Source organism: Lissotriton helveticus, chromosome 8, assembly GCF_964261635.1.
Source record: "Lissotriton helveticus chromosome 8, aLisHel1.1, whole genome shotgun sequence".
In the NCBI taxonomy this organism is placed as follows: domain Eukaryota; kingdom Metazoa; phylum Chordata; class Amphibia; order Caudata; family Salamandridae; genus Lissotriton; species Lissotriton helveticus.
Genome location: NC_136069.1, coordinates 1,539,775,272 through 1,539,792,968, shown reverse-complemented (window position 1 = coordinate 1,539,792,968; position 17,697 = coordinate 1,539,775,272). Strand labels below are relative to the sequence as shown.

General features: G+C 51.0%; 14 non-coding genes across 14 annotated transcripts; all 14 read right to left on the bottom strand.

Annotated features, from left to right (window-relative positions):
• Positions 1 to 6,120: 6,120 nt before the first annotated feature.
• Positions 6,121 to 6,203, bottom strand: TRNAL-CAG (transfer RNA leucine (anticodon CAG)). The gene has a single exon. It is a non-coding gene; the product is annotated as a tRNA-Leu (tRNA).
• A 632-nt stretch (positions 6,204 to 6,835) lies between these two features.
• TRNAL-UAG (transfer RNA leucine (anticodon UAG)) lies at positions 6,836 to 6,918 on the bottom strand. Its single transcript has one exon. It is a non-coding gene; the product is annotated as a tRNA-Leu (tRNA).
• A 1,026-nt stretch (positions 6,919 to 7,944) lies between these two features.
• Positions 7,945 to 8,027, bottom strand: TRNAL-AAG (transfer RNA leucine (anticodon AAG)). Its single transcript has one exon. It is a non-coding gene; the product is annotated as a tRNA-Leu (tRNA).
• Positions 8,028 to 8,216: 189 nt separating this feature from the next.
• On the bottom strand, positions 8,217 to 8,299 carry TRNAL-CAG (transfer RNA leucine (anticodon CAG)). Its single transcript has one exon. It is a non-coding gene; the product is annotated as a tRNA-Leu (tRNA).
• Positions 8,300 to 10,041: 1,742 nt separating this feature from the next.
• TRNAL-AAG (transfer RNA leucine (anticodon AAG)) lies at positions 10,042 to 10,124 on the bottom strand. The gene has a single exon. It is a non-coding gene; the product is annotated as a tRNA-Leu (tRNA).
• Positions 10,125 to 10,312: 188 nt separating this feature from the next.
• Positions 10,313 to 10,395, bottom strand: TRNAL-CAG (transfer RNA leucine (anticodon CAG)). The gene has a single exon. It is a non-coding gene; the product is annotated as a tRNA-Leu (tRNA).
• Positions 10,396 to 12,136: 1,741 nt separating this feature from the next.
• Positions 12,137 to 12,219, bottom strand: TRNAL-AAG (transfer RNA leucine (anticodon AAG)). The gene has a single exon. It is a non-coding gene; the product is annotated as a tRNA-Leu (tRNA).
• A 187-nt stretch (positions 12,220 to 12,406) lies between these two features.
• On the bottom strand, positions 12,407 to 12,489 carry TRNAL-CAG (transfer RNA leucine (anticodon CAG)). The gene has a single exon. It is a non-coding gene; the product is annotated as a tRNA-Leu (tRNA).
• A 632-nt stretch (positions 12,490 to 13,121) lies between these two features.
• Positions 13,122 to 13,204, bottom strand: TRNAL-UAG (transfer RNA leucine (anticodon UAG)). The gene has a single exon. It is a non-coding gene; the product is annotated as a tRNA-Leu (tRNA).
• Positions 13,205 to 14,230: 1,026 nt separating this feature from the next.
• Positions 14,231 to 14,313, bottom strand: TRNAL-AAG (transfer RNA leucine (anticodon AAG)). The gene has a single exon. It is a non-coding gene; the product is annotated as a tRNA-Leu (tRNA).
• A 189-nt stretch (positions 14,314 to 14,502) lies between these two features.
• On the bottom strand, positions 14,503 to 14,585 carry TRNAL-CAG (transfer RNA leucine (anticodon CAG)). Its single transcript has one exon. It is a non-coding gene; the product is annotated as a tRNA-Leu (tRNA).
• Positions 14,586 to 15,217: 632 nt separating this feature from the next.
• TRNAL-UAG (transfer RNA leucine (anticodon UAG)) lies at positions 15,218 to 15,300 on the bottom strand. Its single transcript has one exon. It is a non-coding gene; the product is annotated as a tRNA-Leu (tRNA).
• A 1,298-nt stretch (positions 15,301 to 16,598) lies between these two features.
• TRNAL-CAG (transfer RNA leucine (anticodon CAG)) lies at positions 16,599 to 16,681 on the bottom strand. The gene has a single exon. It is a non-coding gene; the product is annotated as a tRNA-Leu (tRNA).
• A 632-nt stretch (positions 16,682 to 17,313) lies between these two features.
• TRNAL-UAG (transfer RNA leucine (anticodon UAG)) lies at positions 17,314 to 17,396 on the bottom strand. Its single transcript has one exon. It is a non-coding gene; the product is annotated as a tRNA-Leu (tRNA).
• Positions 17,397 to 17,697: the final 301 nt, after the last annotated feature.

Below are 17,697 nucleotides of genomic sequence, written 5' to 3'. Positions count from 1 at the left end.
CCCTTCCCGGGCCCTTGGCAGTGCGGCAGGCTGGGAGACAGGGCCCAGGGCCGGAGCACCCGACCCGGGGCCCGGCCGGGCCCCTGGACGCAGCCGGGGCTCCCAAGCCCGGAGGCGCATGGGACGCCTCCCCGGTCCCTCCGGACCCCGTCCCGGGCACCCTGCCACGCAGCAGGACCAAGGACAGAGCCCGGGGTGGGGAGGCCGCCCTCCCCGGGCCCTCAGGGGCCCTAGCCACTGCTCCTGAACCCAGCCAAGCAAGGGGAGGCTCCCCGGGCACATCGGAACCCCTTCCCGGGCCCTTGGCAGTGCGGCAGGCTGAGAGACAGGGCCCAGGGCCGGAGCACCCGACCCGGGGCCCGGCCGGGCCCCTGGACGCAGCCGGGGCTCCCAAGCCCGGAGGCGCATGGGACGCCTCCCCGGTCCCTCCGGACCCCGTCCCGGGCACCCTGCCACGCAGCAGGACCAAGGACAGAGCCCGGGGTGGGGAGGCCGCCCTCCCCGGGCCCTCAGGGGCCCTAGCCACTGCTCCTGAACCCAGCCAAGCAAGGGGAGGCTCCCCGGGCACATCGGAACCCCTTCCCGGGCCCTTGGCAGTGCGGCAGGCTGGGAGACAGGGCCCAGGGCCGGAGCACCCGACCCGGGGCCCGGCCGGGCCCCTGGACGCAGCCGGGGCTCCCAAGCCCGGAGGCGCATGGGACACCTCCCCGGTCCCTCCGGACCCCGTCCCGGGCACCCTGCCACGCAGCAGGACCAAGGACAGAGCCCGGGGTGGGGAGGCCGCCCTCCCCGGGCCCTCAGGGGCCCTAGCCACTGCTCCTGAACCCAGCCAAGCAAGGGGAGGCTCCCCGGGCACATCGGAACCCCTTCCCGGGCCCTTGGCAGTGCGGCAGGCTGGGAGACAGGGCCCAGGGCCGGAGCACCCGACCCAGGGCCCGGCCGGGCCCCTGGACGCAGCCGGGGCTCCCAAGCCCGGAGGTGCATGGGACGCCTCCCCGGTCCCTCCGGACCCCGTCCCGGGCACCCTGCCACGCAGCAGGACCAAGGACAGAGCCCGGGGTGGGGAGGCCGCCCTCCCCGGGCCCTCAGGGGCCCTAGCCACTGCTCCTGAACCCAGCCAAGCAAGGGGAGGCTCCCCGGGCACATCGGAACCCCTTCCCGGGCCCTTGGCAGTGCGGCAGGCTGGGAGACAGGGCCCAGGGCCGGAGCACCCGACCCGGGGCCCGGCCGGGCCCCTGGACGCAGCCGGGGCTCCCAAGCCCGGAGGTGCATGGGACGCCTCCCCGGTCCCTCCGGACCCCGTCCCGGGCACCCTGCCACGCAGCAGGACCAAGGACAGAGCCCGGGGTGGGGAGGCCGCCCTCCCCGGGCCCTCAGGGGCCCTAGCCACTGCTCCTGAACCCAGCCAAGCAAGGGGAGGCTCCCCGGGAACAACGGAACCCATTCCTAGGCCCTTGGCAGTGCGGTAGGCTGGAAGACAGGGACCCAGCCGGGGCTCCCAAGCCCGGAGGCGCATGGGATGCCACCCCGGACCCATGGAGCCCGTCCTGGGCATTGAGCCATGCCGTTGGCCTGGAGATGGGTGCCCCGGACGCCCGGGGGAGGTCTGTCTGGGACACATGGAGCCCGTCCTGGGCATTGAACCATGCCGTTGGCCTGGAGAAGGGAGCCCCGGACGCCCGGGGGAGGACTGCCCGGTACCCGTGGAGCCCTTCCCGGGTACTTTGCAACGCCGTTGGCCTCCTGGAGATGGGTGCCCCGAACGCCCGGGGGGTGGGCTGCCCGGGACCCGTGGAGCCCGTCCTGGGCACTCTGACCTGCTGTTGGCCCGGGGGAGGGACCCCAGACGACCGGGACCCGTGGAGCCCGTCCTTGGCACTCTGACAAGCCGTTGGCCCGGGGAAGGGAGCCCCAGACGACCGGGACCTGTGGAGCCCGTCCTGGGCACTCCTGTATGCCGTTGGCCCGGGGAAGGGAGCCCCGGACGTCCGGGACCCGTGGAGCCCGTCCTGGGCACTCCTGTATGCCGTTGGCCCGGGGAAGGGAGCCCCGGACGTCCGGGACCCGTGGAGCCCGTCCTGGGCACTCTGAAATGCTTTGGCCCGGGGAAGGGAGCCCCGGACACCCGGGGGGGAGGACTGCCCGGGACCCGTGGAACTCGTCCTGGGCACTCTGACATGCCGCTGGCCTGGGGAAGGGTGCCCCGGACGCCCGGGGCCCGTGGAGCCCGTCCTGGGCACTCTGACAAGCCGTTGGCCCGGGGAAGGGAGACCTGGACGCCCGGAACCCGTGGAGCCCGTCCTGGGCACTCTGAAATGCTTTGGCCCGGGGAAGGGAGCCCCGGACGCCCGGGGGAGGACTGCCCGGGACCCGTGGAACTGGTCCTGGGCACTCTGACATGCCGCTGGCCCGGGGAAGGGTGCCCCGGATGACCGGGGCCCGTGGAGCCCGTCCTGGGCACTCTGACATGCCGCTGGCCCGGGGAAGGGAGCCCCAGACGCCTGGGGCCCGTGGAGCCCGTCCCGGGCACTCTGCCATGCCGTCAGCCTGGATGGAGCCCCGGACGCCCGGGGGGGGGGCGAAGGCCCGGGACGCATGGAGCCTGTCCCGGGCACTCTGCCATGCCGTCGGCCTGGATGGAGCACCGGACGCCCGGGGGACGACTGCCCAAGAGCCATGGAGCCCATCCTGGGCAATTTGACATGCAGTTGGCCTGGAGGAAGGAAGCTCCGGGTGGCCTAGGGAGGTGTTGCCCAGGCATATCCCATCTGGTCCCCATGGCAGAGAACCACCAACCCTGGAGGGGTGTCCGGGCATACCCTGCCACATAGTAATCCGGAGGCAAATTACCCCCCTTTCTTGCAATCTGTGCACGCGAGGTGACAGAGGGGACCCAAGGCGTGAAAGAACCCGACCTCATGGAGCCCTCGCTGGGATCCGGGAGGCGAATGGCACCTCATTAAGACTTCCAGGGAAGTTCGGCCATCTGGTCCCCCCCATAGGAAAGCGTTGCGGGCGACCAGATGCCCGAGGGGATCCGGGCGACCAGATGGCCGAGGGAATCCGGGCGACCAGATGGCTGGGCATGGAGGTGAAGCCGCCTGGACTCTTCCCCACCCCGTCCCCGTCCCGGGACGAATGCCCGGGACGCATGGAGCCCGTCCTGGCCACTTGATGTCCCGTCCTGGGCATTGAACCATGCCGTCGGCCTGGAGAAGGGAGCCCCCGGACGCCCGGGGGAGGACTGCCCGGTACCCGTGGAGCCCTTCCCGGGTACTTTGCAACGCCGTTGGCCTCCTGGAGATGGGTGCCCCAGATGCCCGGGGGTGGGCTGCCCGGGACCCATGGAGCCCGTCCTGGGCACTTTTACATGCCGTCGGCCTGGAGGTGGGTGCCCTGGACGCCCGGGGGAGGCCTGCCCGGGACCCGTGGAGCCCCTCCCGGGTACTTTGCCAATGCCGTTGGCCTCATGGAGATGGGTGCCCCGGACGCCCGGGGGGAGGACTGCCCGGTACCCGTGGAGTCCTTTCCGGGTACTTTGCAACGCCGTTGGCCCCCTGGAGATATGTGCCCCGAACGCCCGGGGGGAGGGCTGTCCGGGGCCCATGGAGCCCGTCCTGGGCACTGTGACATGCCGTCGGCCTGGAGGTGGGAGCCCCGGACGCCCGGGGGAAGGCTGCCCGGGACCCGTGGAGCCCTTCCCGGGTACTTTGCCATCCCGTTGGCCTCCTGGAGATGGGTGCCCCGGACGCCCGGGGGAGGTCTGTCCGGGGCCCATGGAGCCCGTCCTGGGCAGTGTGACATGCCGTCGGCCTAAAGGTGGGAGCCCCGGACGCCCGGGGGAAGGCTGCCCGGGACCCGTGGAGCCCTTCCCGGGTACTTTGCCATCCCGTTGGCCTCATGGAGATGGGTGCCCCGGACGCCCAGGGGAGGTCTGTCCGGGACACGTGGAGCCCGTCCTGGGCATTGAGCCATGCCGTTGGCCCGGAGAATGGAGCCCCCAGACGCCCGGGGGAGGTGTTGCCCAGGCATATCTCATCTGGTCCCCCGGGCAGAGAACCACCAGCCCTGGAGAGGTGTCCGGGCGTACCCTGCCCCTAGTAATCCGGAGGGAAATTACCCCCCTTTCTTGCAATCCGTGCACGCGCGGTGACAGAGGAGACCCAAGGCGTAAAAGAACCCGACCTCATGGAGCCCTCGCTGGGATCCAGGAGCCGAATGGCACCTCATCGGGACTTCCAGGGAAGCCCGGCCATCTGGTCGCCCCATTGGAAAGCATCACGGGCGACCAGAGGGCCGGGATCGAAAGGACTCCCAGCTCCCCATCCATCCCAAGCCTTCGCGGTAGGGTTCCTGACTGCCTGCCCACGCAAGGCAGGGCTCTTGGACCCCGGCTGGGCCTCAGGCGCAGGTTGGACCACCGGAGCTCTAGGGCCCGGACGACCTGGGGGAGGAATGCCCGGGACCCGTGGAGCCCGTCCTGGGTACTTTGACATGCCGTCGGCCTGGAGGTGGGTGCCCCGGACGCCCCGGGGGAAGCTGCCCGGGACCCATGGAGCCCGTCCTGGGTACTTTGACATTCCGTCGGCCTGGAGGTGGGAGCCCCGGACGCCCGGGGGGAGGTCTGCACGGGACCCATGGAGACCGTCCTGGGTACTTTGCCAATGCCGTTGGCCTCATGGAGATGGGTGCCCCGGACGCCCGGGGGGACGAATGCCCGGGACGCATGGAGCCCGTCCTGGGCACTTTTCCATGCCTTCGGCCTGGAGCCCCCAGACACCCAGGGGAGGACCACCGTGAAAACCATGGAGCCCGACCCGGGCACTCTGCCATACCGTCAGCCTAGATCAGGGGTGCCCAAACCAGTCCTGGCGGGCCCTATCCATGCCAGATTTTTGGGATATCCCCATCTGGGGATCACGGTTCGATCCCCGGCACCGGCGGCAGATTAGCCCAGCACCAGGTGACTCTGGGAAATAGCTGGCGCCGCGGCTAGGGCGGCTGACTCCGGAATCTGGAGATTTTTTTATTTAAGGTTTTTGTAGAGCGCGTAGTAACCCTCGAGCATCCCAGAGATCAGGGTTCGATCCCCGGCACCGGAAGTAGGAAGGCAGAAGGTGGGGCAGTTTATGCAAATTTATGCTGTCAATGTGCCTTGCACATTCATGCAGAATTTCTAGATCCTTGCTGGAAACAAGAGAGCAGGCCTTGTTTCAGATCAACTGTCCCTAACAAGGAATGTCTGAGCACATCCATTCTTTTGCTCTCTAGCCCCTGGCTTGGGACTCACCCTCACTGGCTGAGGAGTGAAGTTCTGCATACCAACGTTGCATAGAAGGTATGTTTGTGATTGGTTTGAGATGGGTGGGAGGTCAAGAGCAGGGAAAAGCAAGTCACTTTCACTTCTAGTCTCCTCTTCTATGCCTACCTGCCGTTCACTCACTCTGTCTTTGTTTCATTCTCTCCTTCCTCAACACCCCATCTCACTCACTCGCTCTATCATTTGTGCTCTTTCCCCTTGCTCTTCATTTCATAGTGGAAACATCTCTTGAATGGATCATAAGAAAATGAGGTTACATAAAATTAAAAATCTACTTATTGGAAACCAAAAATATCACAAGACTGAATGCAAGCCATTTCTTCAATAAAAGGGATTTTTTAGGCACCCCCCAAAAAACACATAAAACACCACTAGTGCTAGAAGAATATTATAAGAGCTTGAAGACAGAATTGGGCAAATTCATTTGCAGTTGAAACTGATGTTTGGTACTTATTCAGATATTATATGCACTTCCAATTTTTAGCTGAGATTCTGAAGGAACGCAGAGACAAAATGGACTAAAAGTTTTGTCAGAAGTGGGATTCGAAGCCACGCCTCCAGGAGATACTGCGGCCTTAACGCAGCGCCTTAGACCACTCGGCCATCCTGACCACATGGTGCTTGCCCATCTACATAGTGAGAAAGATAGTGTGAACAAAAAAAACACACATCTTAGGCCATAAGTGGCTATAGCAAGAAAAAAACTCACTGCACTTTTCCAAAAAGACAACCATATAAGCCCATGTGAGGGAAATGATCTGATTTTCTCCCTCAAGAAAAAAGAAGATTAAACACAGGTTTGTCAGAAGTGGGATTTGAACCCACGCCTCCAGAAGAGACTGCGACCTGAACGCAGCGCCTTAGACCACTCGGCCATCCTGACTTGCATTTGCAGCACCTTCCACACGCCAGACAGCCATGCAAGTTTGGTACCGAAAAGGCATGCCCTCAATTTATTTATCCCATTATAAGCATTTCCAACAGATCTTTGAACAATCCATACAGAGCAGTACCTATGAAGAACTCTTTAGACCTTTAAAGCGTACAAAGAGAAAGTGCTATTCACCAGCCACTTGAACGGCCCAAAGCTGCTTTGAAATTGAGTCAACAGCCACATCTTGGCTGACTAAGGCAAATTCAACAAGGGAGCTCAATGTCACAACATAGGGTGGAATACGCAAATCTAAGCAGTCCCTGATCACAGCCCTGAGGACATTGCTGTAAGTGTGCTGGAGTACAGCTGTCTACCAGGTGCTTGGCATTCTTCCAAATTTGCATGGCCTGTCTGGCCAGGGAATACAAGAGCATGACTCTTCTAGATGAGCTCTTACATGGGTCCTAAGCTCATTTGGTAAGGATTGCACTTTATCAGCAAGACTTTGTACAACAGAAATATATGAGAAACCCAAGCTCTCTTGACTAGACGAGGACGGAATAACGTCCCAGGTGAAGACGAACAGATGCAACTTCCATCAGATGTTATCCTGATGAAGAAGATTATATCTCCAAAAGTCATGTCAGAAGTGGGATTTGAAGCCACGCCTCCAGAGGAGACTGCGGCCTAAACACAGCGCCTTAGACCACTCGGCCATCCTGACAGTGAAGAGTCCTAAGAAATGTATAAAAGTCACTCAGAAATTTCTGCGTCCATGCAAGCTTGAAATAATTTCAACCTTCAAACACAAGGTGCAACTTTTTGCACAAGACAATAAACACAGAAGATCACATATGAAAGCATTTCATTTCACAGGTGTACTGTTTTTATGCTTTTAGAATAACTTATACCTCTCACCAGCTATTTAGGGTTCTGTATTCTACTCACAAAATTACCTTGCCTGCGACCTCTCTCTTTATACACAAACAACTACTGCTCAGGAAGTAGGAAGGCAGAAGGTGGGGCAGTTTATGCAAATTTATGCTGTCAATGTGCCTTGCAGATTCATTGCGAATTTCTAGATCCTTGCTGGAAACAAGAGAGCAGGCCTTGTTTCAGATCAACTGTCCCTAGCAAGGAACGTCTGAGCACATCCATTCTTTTGCTCTCTAGACCCTGGCTTTGGACTCACCCTCACTGGCTGAGGAGTGAAGTTCTGCATACCAACGTTACATAGAAGGTATGTTTGTGATTGGTTTGAGATGGGTGGGAGGTCAAGAGCAGGGAAAAGCAAGTCACCTTCACTTCTAGTCTCCTCTTCTATGCCTACCTGCCGTTCACTCACTCTGTCTTTGTTTCATTCTCTCCTTCCTCAACACCCCATCTCACTCACTGGCTCTATCATTTGTGCTCTTTCCCCTTGCTCTTCATTTCATAGTGGAAACATCTCTTGAATGGATCATTAGAAAATGAGGTTACATAAAATTTAAAATCTACTTATTGGAAACCAAAAATATCACAAGACTGAATGTAAGCTATTTCTTCAATAAAATGGATTTTTTAGGCACCCCCCAAAAAACACATAAAACACCACTAGTGCTAGAAGAATATTATACGAGCTTGAAGACAGAATTGGGCAAATTCATTTGCAGTTGAAACTGAAGTTTGGTACTTATTCAGATATTATATGCACTGCCAATTTTTAGCTGAGATTCTGAAGGAACGCAGAGACAAAATGGACTTAAAGTTTTGTCAAAAGTGGGATTCAAACCCACGCCTCCAGGAGAGACTGCGGCCTTAACGCAGCGCCTTAGACCACTCGGCCATCCTGACCGCATGTCGCTTGTTCATCTACATAGTGAGAAAGATAGTGTGAACAAAAAAAACACACATCTTAGGCCATGAGTGGCTATAGCAAGAAAAAAACTCACTGCACTTTTCCTAAAAGACAACCATATAAGCCCATGTGAGGGAAATGATCTGATTTTCTCCCTCAAGAAAAAAGAAGATTAAACACAGGTTTGTCAGAAGTGGGATTTGAACCCACGCCTCCAGAAGAGACTGCGACCTGAACGCAGCGCCTTAGACCACTCGGCCATCCTGACTTGCATTTGCAGCACCTTCCACAAGCCAGACAGCCATGCAAGTGGGGTACCGAAAAGGCATGCCCTCAATTTATATATCCCATTATAAGCATTTCCAACAGATCTTTGAACAATCCATACAGAGCAGTACCTATGAAGAACTCCTTAGACCTTTAATGAGTACAAAGAGAAAGTGCTATTCACCAGCCACTTGAACGGCCCAAAGCTGCTTTGAAATTGAGTCAATAGCCACATCTTGGCTGACTAAAGCAAATTCAACAAGGGATCTCAATGTCACAACATAGGGTGGAATTCGCAAATCTGAGCAGCCCCTGATCACTGCCCTGAGGAAATTGCTGTAAGTGTGCTGGAGTCCAGCTGTCTACCAGGTGCTTGGCATTCTTCCAAATTTGTATGGCCTGTCTGGCCAGGGAATACAAGAGAATGACTCTTCTAGATGAGCTCTTACATGGGTCATAAGCTCATTTGGTAAGGATTGCACTTTATCAGCAAGACTTTGTACAACAGAAATATATGAGAAACCCAAGCTCTCTTGACTAGACGAGGACAGAATAACGTCCCAGGTGAAGACGAACAGAAGCAACTTCCATCAGATGTTATCCTGATGAAGAAGATTATATCTCCAAAAGTCATTTCAGAAGTGGGATTCGAACCCACGCCTCCAGAGGAGACTGCGGCCTAAACACAGCGCCTTAGACCACTCGGACATCCTGACAGTGAAGAGTCCTAAGAAATGTATAAAAGTCACTCAGAAATTTCTGCGTCCATGCAAGCTTGAAATCATTTCAACCTTCAAACACAAGGTGCAACTTTTTGCACAGGACAATAAACACAGAAGATCACATATGAAAGCATTTCATTTCACAGGTGTACTGTTTTTATGCTTTTAGAATAACTTATACCTCTCACCAGCTATTTAGGGTTCTGTATCCTACTCACAAAATTACCTTGCCTGCGACCTTTCTCTCTATACACAAACAACTACTGCTCAGGAAGTAGGAAGGCAGAAGGTGGGGCAGTTTATGCAAATTTATGCTGTCAATGTGCCTTGCACATTCATGCAGAATTTCTAGATCCTTGCTGGAAACAAGAGAGCAGGCCTTGTTTCAGATCAACTGTCCCTAGCAAGGAACGACTGAGCACATCCATTCTTTTGCTCTCTAGCCCCTGGCTTGGGACTCACCCTCACTGGCTGAGGAGTGAAGTTCTGCATACCAACGTTGCATAGAAGGTATGTTTGTGATTGGTTTGAGATGGGTGGGAGGTCAAGAGCAGGGAAAAGCAAGTCACTTTCACTTCTAGTCTCCTCTTTTATGCCTACCTGCCGTTCACTCACTCTGTCTTTGTTTCATTCTCTCCTTCCTCAACACCCCATCTCACTCACTCGCTCTATCATTTGTGCTCTTTCCCCTTGCTCTTAATTTCATAGTGGAAACATCTCTTGAATGGATCATTAGAAAATGAGGTTACATAAAATTAAAAATCTACTTATTGGAAACCAAAAATATCACAAGACTGAATGTAAGCCATTTCTTCAGTAAAAGGTTTTTTTTAGGCACCCCCCCAAAAAACACATGAAACACCACTAGTGCTAGAAGAATATTATAAGAGCTTGAAGACAGAATTGGGCAAATTCATTTGCAGTTGAAACTGAAGTTTGGTACTTATTCAGATATTATGTGCACTGCCAATTTTTAGCTGAGATTCTGAAGGAACGCAGAGACAAAATGGACTTAAAGTTTTGTCAGAAGTGGGATTCGAACCCACGCCTCCAGGAGAGACTGCGGCCTTAACGCAGCGCCTTAGACCACTCAGCCATCTTGACCACATGTTGCTTGTCCATCTACATAGTGAGAAAGATAGTGTGAACAAAAAAACACACATCTTAGGCCATAAGTGGCTATAGCAAGAAAAAAACTCACTGCACTTTTCCAAAAAGACAACCATATAAGCCCATGTGAGGGAAATGATCTGATTTTCTCCCTCAAGAAAAAAGAATATTAAACACAGGTTTGTCAGAAGTGGGATTTGAACCCACGCCTCCAGAAGAGACTGCGACCTGAACGCAGCGCCTTAGACCACTGGGCCATCCTGACTTGCATTTGCAGCAACTTCCACAAGCCAGACAGCCATGCAAGTTTGGTACCAGAAAGGCATGCCCTCAATTTATTTATCCCATTATAAGCATTTCCAACAGATCTTTGAACAATCCATACAGAGCAGTACCTATGAAGAACTCTTTAGACCTTTAAAGCGTACAAAGAGAAAGTGCTATTCACCAGCCACTTGAACGGCCCAAAGCTGCTTTGAAATTGAGTCAACAGCCACATCTTGGCTGACTAAAGCAAATTCAACAAGGGAGCTCAATGTCACAACATAGGGTGGAATACGCAAATCTAAGCAGCCCCTGATCACAGCCCTGAGGACATTGCTGTAAGTGTGCTGGAGTACAGCTGTCTACCAGGTGCTTGGCATTCTTCCAAATTTGCATGGCCTGTCTGGCCAGGGAATACAAGAGCATGACTCTTCTAGATGAGCTCTTACATGGGTCCTAAGCTCATTTGGTAAGGATTGCACTTTATCAGCAAGACTTTGTACAACAGAAATATATGAGAAACCCAAGCTCTCTTGACTAGACGAGGTCGGAATAACGTCCCAGGTGAAGACGAACAGATGCAACTTCCATCAGATGTTATCCTGATGAAGAAGATTATATCTCCAAAAGTCATGTCAGCAGTGGGCTTCGAACCCACGCCTCCAGAGGAGACTGCTGCCTAAACACAGCGCCTTAGACCACTCGGCCATCCTGACAGTGAAGAGTCCTAAGAAATGTATAAAAGTCACTCAGAAATTTCTGCGTCCATGCAAGCTTGAAATAATTTCAACCTTCAAACACAAGGTGCAACTTTTTGCACAGGACAATAAACACAGAAGATCACATATGAAAGCATTTCATTTCACAGGTGTACTGTTTTTATGCTTTTAGAATAACTTATACCTCTCACCAGCTATTTAGGGTTCTGTATCCTACTCACAAAATTACCTTGCCTGCGACCTCTCTCTTTATACACAAACAACTACTGCTCAGGAAGTAGGAAGGCAGAAGGTGGGGCAGTTTATGGAAATTTATGCTGTCAATGTGCCTTGCAGATTCATGCAGAATTTCTAGATCCTTGCTGGAAACAAGAGAGCAGGCCTTGTTTCAGATCAACTGTCCCTAGCAAGGAACGTCTGAGCACATCCATTCTTTTGCTCTCTAGCCCCTGGCTTGGGACTCACCCTCACTGGCTGAGGAGTGAAGTTCTGCATAGCAACGTTACATAGAAGGTATGTTTGTGATTGGTTTGAGATGGGTGGGAGGTCAAGAGCAGGGAAAAGCAAGTCACCTTCACTTCTAGTCTCCTCTTCTATGCCTACCTGCCGTTCACTCACTCTGTCTTTGTTTCATTCTCTCCTTCCTCAACACCCCATCTCACTCACTGGCTCTATCATTTGTGCTCTTTCCCCTTGCTCTTCATTTCATAGTGGAAACATCTCTTGAATGGATCATTAGAAAATAAGGTTACATAAAATTAAAAATCTACTTATTGGAAACCAAAAATATCACAAGACTGAATGTAAGCCATTTCTTCAATAAAAGGGATTTTTTAGGCACCCCCCAAAAAACACATAAAACACCACTAGTGCTAGAAGAATATTATAAGAGCTTGAAGACAGAATTGGGCAAATTCATTTGCAGTTGAAACTGAAGTTTGGTACTTATTCAGATATTATATGCACTGCCAATTTTTAGCTGAGATTCTGAAGGAACGCAGAGACAAAATGTACTTGAAGTTTTGTCAGAAGTGGGATTCGAACCCACACCTCCAGGAGAGACTGCGGCCTTAATGCAGCGCCTTAGACCACTCGGCCATCCTGACCACATGTTGCTTGTCCATCTACATAGTGAGAAAGATAGTGTGAACAAAAAAAACACACATCTTAGGCCATAAGTGGCTATAGCAAGAAAAAAACACTGCACTTTTCCAAAAAGACAACCATATAAGCCCATGTGAGGGAAATGATCTGATTTTCTCCCTCAAGAAAAAAGAAGATTAAACACAGGTTTGTCAGAAGTGGGATTTGAACCCACGCCTCCAGAAGAGACTGCGACCTGAACGCAGCGCCTTAGACCACTCGGCCATCCTGACTTGCATTTGCAGCACCTTCCACAAGCCAGACAGCCATGCAAGTTTGGTACCGAAAAGGCATGCCCTCAATTTATTTATCCCATTATAAGCATTTCCAACAGATCTTTGAACAATCCATACAGAGCAGTACCTATGAAGAACTCTTTAGACCTTTAAAGCGTACAAAGAGAAAGTGCTATTCACCAGCCACTTGAATGGCCCAAAGCTGCTTTGAAATTGAGTCAACAGTCACATCTTGGCTGACTAAAGCAAATTCAACAAGGGAGCTCAATGTCACAACATAGGGTGGAATACGCAAATCTAAGCAGCCCCTGATCACAGCCCTGAGGACATTGCTGTAAGTGTGCTGGAGTACAGCTGTCTACCAGGTGCTTGGCATTCTTCCAAATTTGCATGGCCTGTCTGGCCAGGGAATACAAGAGCATGACTCTTCTAGATGAGCTCTTACATGGGTCCTAAGCTCATTTGGTAAGGATTGCACTTTATCAGCAAGACTTTGTACAACAGAAATATATGAGAAACCCAAGCTCTCTTGACTAGACGAGGACGGAATAACATCCCAGGTGAAGACGAACAGATGCAACTTCCATCAGATGTTATCCTGATGAAGAAGATTATATCTCCAAAAGTCATGTCAGAAGTGGGATTCGAACCCACGCCTCCAGAGGAGACTGCGGCCTAAACACAGCGCCTTAGACCACTCGGCCATCCTGACAGTGAAGAGTCCTAAGAAATGTATAAAAGTCACTCAGAAATTTCTGCGTCCATGCAAGCTTGAAATAATTTCAACCTTCAAACACAAGGTGCAACTTTTTGCACAGGACAATAAACACAGAAGATCACATATGAAAGCATTTCATTTCACAGGTGTACTGTTTTTATGCTTTTAGATTAACTTATACCTCTCACCAGCTATTTAGGGTTCTGTATCCTACTCACAAAATTACCTTGCCTGCGACCTCTCTCTTTATACACAAACAACTACTGCTCAGGAAGTAGGAAGGCAGAAGGTGGGGCAGTTCATGGAAATTTATGCTGTCAATGTGCCTTGCAGATTAATGCAGAATTTCTAGATCCTTGCTGGAAACAAGAGAGCAGGCCTTGTTTCAGATCAACTGTCCCTAGCAAGGAACGTCTGAGCACATCCATTCTTTTGCTCTCTAGCCCCTGGCTTGGGACTCACCCTCACTGGCTGAGGAGTGAAGTTCTGCATACCAACGTTACATAGAAGGTATGTTTGTGATTGGTTTGAGATGGGTGGGAGGTCAAGAGCAGGGAAAAGCAAGTCACCTTCACTTCTAGTCTCCTCTTCTATGCCTACCTGCCGTTCACTCACTCTGTCTTTGTTTCATTCTCTCCTTCCTCAACACCCCATCTCACTCACTCGCTCTATCATTTGTGCTCTTTCCCCTTGCTCTTCATTTCATAGTGGAAACATCTCTTGAATGGATCATTAGAAAATGAGGTTACATAAAATTAAAAATCTACTTATTGGAAACCAAAAATATCACAAGAATGAATGTAAGCCATTTCTTCAATAAAAGGGATTTTTTAGGCACCCCCCAAAAAACACATAAAACACCACTAGTGCTAGAAGAATATTATAAGAGCTTGAAGACAGAATTGGGCAAATTCATTTGCAGTTGAAACTGAAGTTTGGTACTTATTCAGATATTATATGCACTGCCAATTTTTAGCTGAGATTCTGAAGGAACGCAGAGACAAAATGGACTTAAAGTTTTGTCAGAAGTGGGATTCGAACCCACGCCTCCAGGAGAGACTGCAGCCTTAACACAGCGCCTTAGACCACTCGGCCATCCTGACCACATGTTGCTTGTCCATCTACATAGTGAGAAAGATAGTGTGAACAAAAAAAACACATATCTTAGGCCATAAGTGGCTATAGCAAGAAAAAAACTCACTGCACTTTTCCAAAAAGACAACCATATAAGCCCATGTGAGGGAAATGATCTGATTTTCTCCCTCAAGAAAAAAGAAGCTTAAACACAGGTTTGTCAGAAGTGGGATTTGAACCCACGCCTCCAGAAGAGACTGCGACCTGAACGCAGCGCCTTAGACCACTCGGCCATCCTGACTTGCATTTGAAGCACCTTCCACAAGCCAGACAGCCATGCAAGTTTGGTACCGAAAAGGCATGCCCTCAATTTATTTATCCCATTATAAGCATTTCCAACAGATCTTTGAACAATCCATACAGAGCAGTACCTATGAAGAACTATTTAGACCTTTAAAGCGTACAAAGAGAAAGTGCTATTCACCAGCCACTTGAACGGCCCAAAGCTGCTTTGAAATTGAGTCAACAGCCACATCTTGGCTGACTAAAGCAAATTCAACAAGGGAGCTCAATGTCACAACATAGGGTGGAATACGCAAATCTAAGCAGCCCTTGATCACAGCCCTGAGGACATTGCTGTAAGTGTGCTGGAGTACAGCTGTCTACCAGGTGCTTGGCATTCTTCCAAATTTGCATGGCCTGTCTGGCCAGGGAATACAAGAGCATGACTCTTCTAGATGAGCTCTTACATGGGTCCTAAGCTCATTTGGTAAGGATTGCACTTTATCAGCAAGACTTTGTACAACAGAAATATATGAGAAACCCAAGCTCTCTTGACTAGACGAGGACGGAATAACGTCCCAGGTGAAGAAGAACAGATGCAACTTCCATCAGATGTTATCCTGATGAAGAAGATTATATCTCCAAAAGTCATGTCAGAAGTGGGATTCGAACCCACGCCGCCAGAGGAGACTGCGGCCTAAACACAGCGCCTTAGACCACTCGGCCATCCTGACAGTGAGGAGTCCTAAGAAATGTATAAAAGTCACTCAGAAATTTCTGCGTCCATGCAAGCTTGAAATAATTTCAACCTTCAAACACAAGGTGCAACTTTTTGCACAGGACAATAAACACAGAAGATCACATATGAAAGCATTTAATTTCACAGGTGTACTGTTGTTATGCTTTTAGAATAACTTATACCTCTCACCAGCTATTTAGGGTTCTGTATCCTACTCACAAAATTACCTTGCCTGCGACCTTTCTCTCTATACACAAACAACTACTGCTCAGGAAGTAGGAAGGCAGAAGGTGGGGCAGTTTATGCAAATTTATGCTGTCAATGTGCCTTGCACATTCATGCAGAATTTCTAGATCCTTGCTGGAAACAAGAGAGCAGGCCTTGTTTCAGATCAACTGTCCCTAGCAAGGAACGTCTGAGCACATCCATTCTTTTGCTCTCTAGCCCCTGGCTTGGGACTCACCCTCACTGGCTGAGGAGTGAAGTTCTGCATACCAATGTTGCATAGAAGGTATGTTTGTGATTGGTTTGAGATGGGTGGGAGGTCAAGAGCAGGGAAAAGCAAGTCACCTTCACTTCTAGTCTCCTCTTCTATGCCTACCTGCCGTTCACTCACTCTGTCTTTGTTTCATTCTCTCCTTCCTCAACACCCCATCTCACTCACTGGCTCTATCATTTGTGCTCTTTCCCCTTGCTCTTCATTTCATAGTGGAAACATCTCTTGAATGGATCATTAGAAAATTAGGTTACATAAAATTAAAAATCTACTTATTGGAAACCAAAAATATCACAAGACTGAATGTAAGCCATTTCTTCAATAAAAGGGATTTTTTAGGCACCCCCCAAAAAACACATAAAACACCACTAGTGCTAGAAGAATATTATACGAGCTTGAAGACAGAATTGGGCAAATTCATTTGCAGTTGAATCTGAAGTTTGGTACTTATTCAGATATTATATGCGCTGCCAATTTTTAGCTGAGATTCTGAAGGAACGCAGAGACAAAATGGACTTAAAGTTTTGTCAGAAGTGGGATTCGAACCCACGCCTACAGGAGAGACTGTGGCCTTAACGCAGCACCTTAGACCACTCAGGCACCCTGACCACATGTTGCTTGTCCATCTACATAGTGAGAAAGATAGTGTGAACAAAAAAAACACACATCTTAGGCCATAAGTGGCTATAGCAAGAAAAAAACTCACTGCACTTTTCCAAAAAGACAACCATATAAGCCCATGTGAGGGAAATGATCTGATTTTCTCCCTCAAGAAAAAAGAAGATTAAACACAGGTTTGTCAGAAGTGGGATTTGAACCCACGCCTCCAGAAGAGACTGCGACCTGAACGCAGCGCCTTAGACCACTCGGCCATCCTGACTTGCATTTGCAGCACCTTCCACACGCCAGACAGCCATGCAAGTTTGGTACCGAAAAGGCATGCCCTCAATTTATTTATCCCATTATAAGCATTTCCAACAGATCTTTGAACAATCCATACAGAGCAGTACCTATGAAGAACTCTTTAGACCTTTAAAGCGTACAAAGAGAAAGTGCTATTCACCAGCCACTTGAACGGCCCAAAGCTGCTTTGAAATTGAGTCAACAGCCACATCTTGGCTGACTAAGGCAAATTCAACAAGGGAGCTCAATGTCACAACATAGGGTGGAATACGCAAATCTAAGCAGTCCCTGATCACAGCCCTGAGGACATTGCTGTAAGTGTGCTGGAGTACAGCTGTCTACCAGGTGCTTGGCATTCTTCCAAATTTGCATGGCCTGTCTGGCCAGGGAATACAAGAGCATGACTCTTCTAGATGAGCTCTTACATGGGTCCTAAGCTCATTTGGTAAGGATTGCACTTTATCAGCAAGACTTTGTACAACAGAAATATATGAGAAACCCAAGCTCTCTTGACTAGACGAGGACGGAATAACGTCCCAGGTGAAGACGAACAGATGCAACTTCCATCAGATGTTATCCTGATGAAGAAGATTATATCTCCAAAAGTCATGTCAGAAGTGGGATTTGAACCCACGCCTCCAGAGGAGACTGCGGCCTAAACACAGCGCCTTAGACCACTCGGCCATCCTGACAGTGAAGAGTCCTAAGAAATGTATAAAAGTCACTCAGAAATTTCTGCGTCCATGCTAGCTTGAAATAATTTCAACCTTCAAACACAAGGTGCAACTTTTTGCACAAGACAATAAACACAGAAGATCACATATGAAAGCATTTCATTTCACAGGTGTACTGTTTTTATGCTTTTAGAATAACTTATACCTCTCACCAGCTATTTAGGGTTCTGTATCCTACTCACAAAATTACCTTGCCTGCGACCTCTCTCTTTATACACAAACAACTACTGCTCAGGAAGTAGGAAGGCAGAAGGTGGGG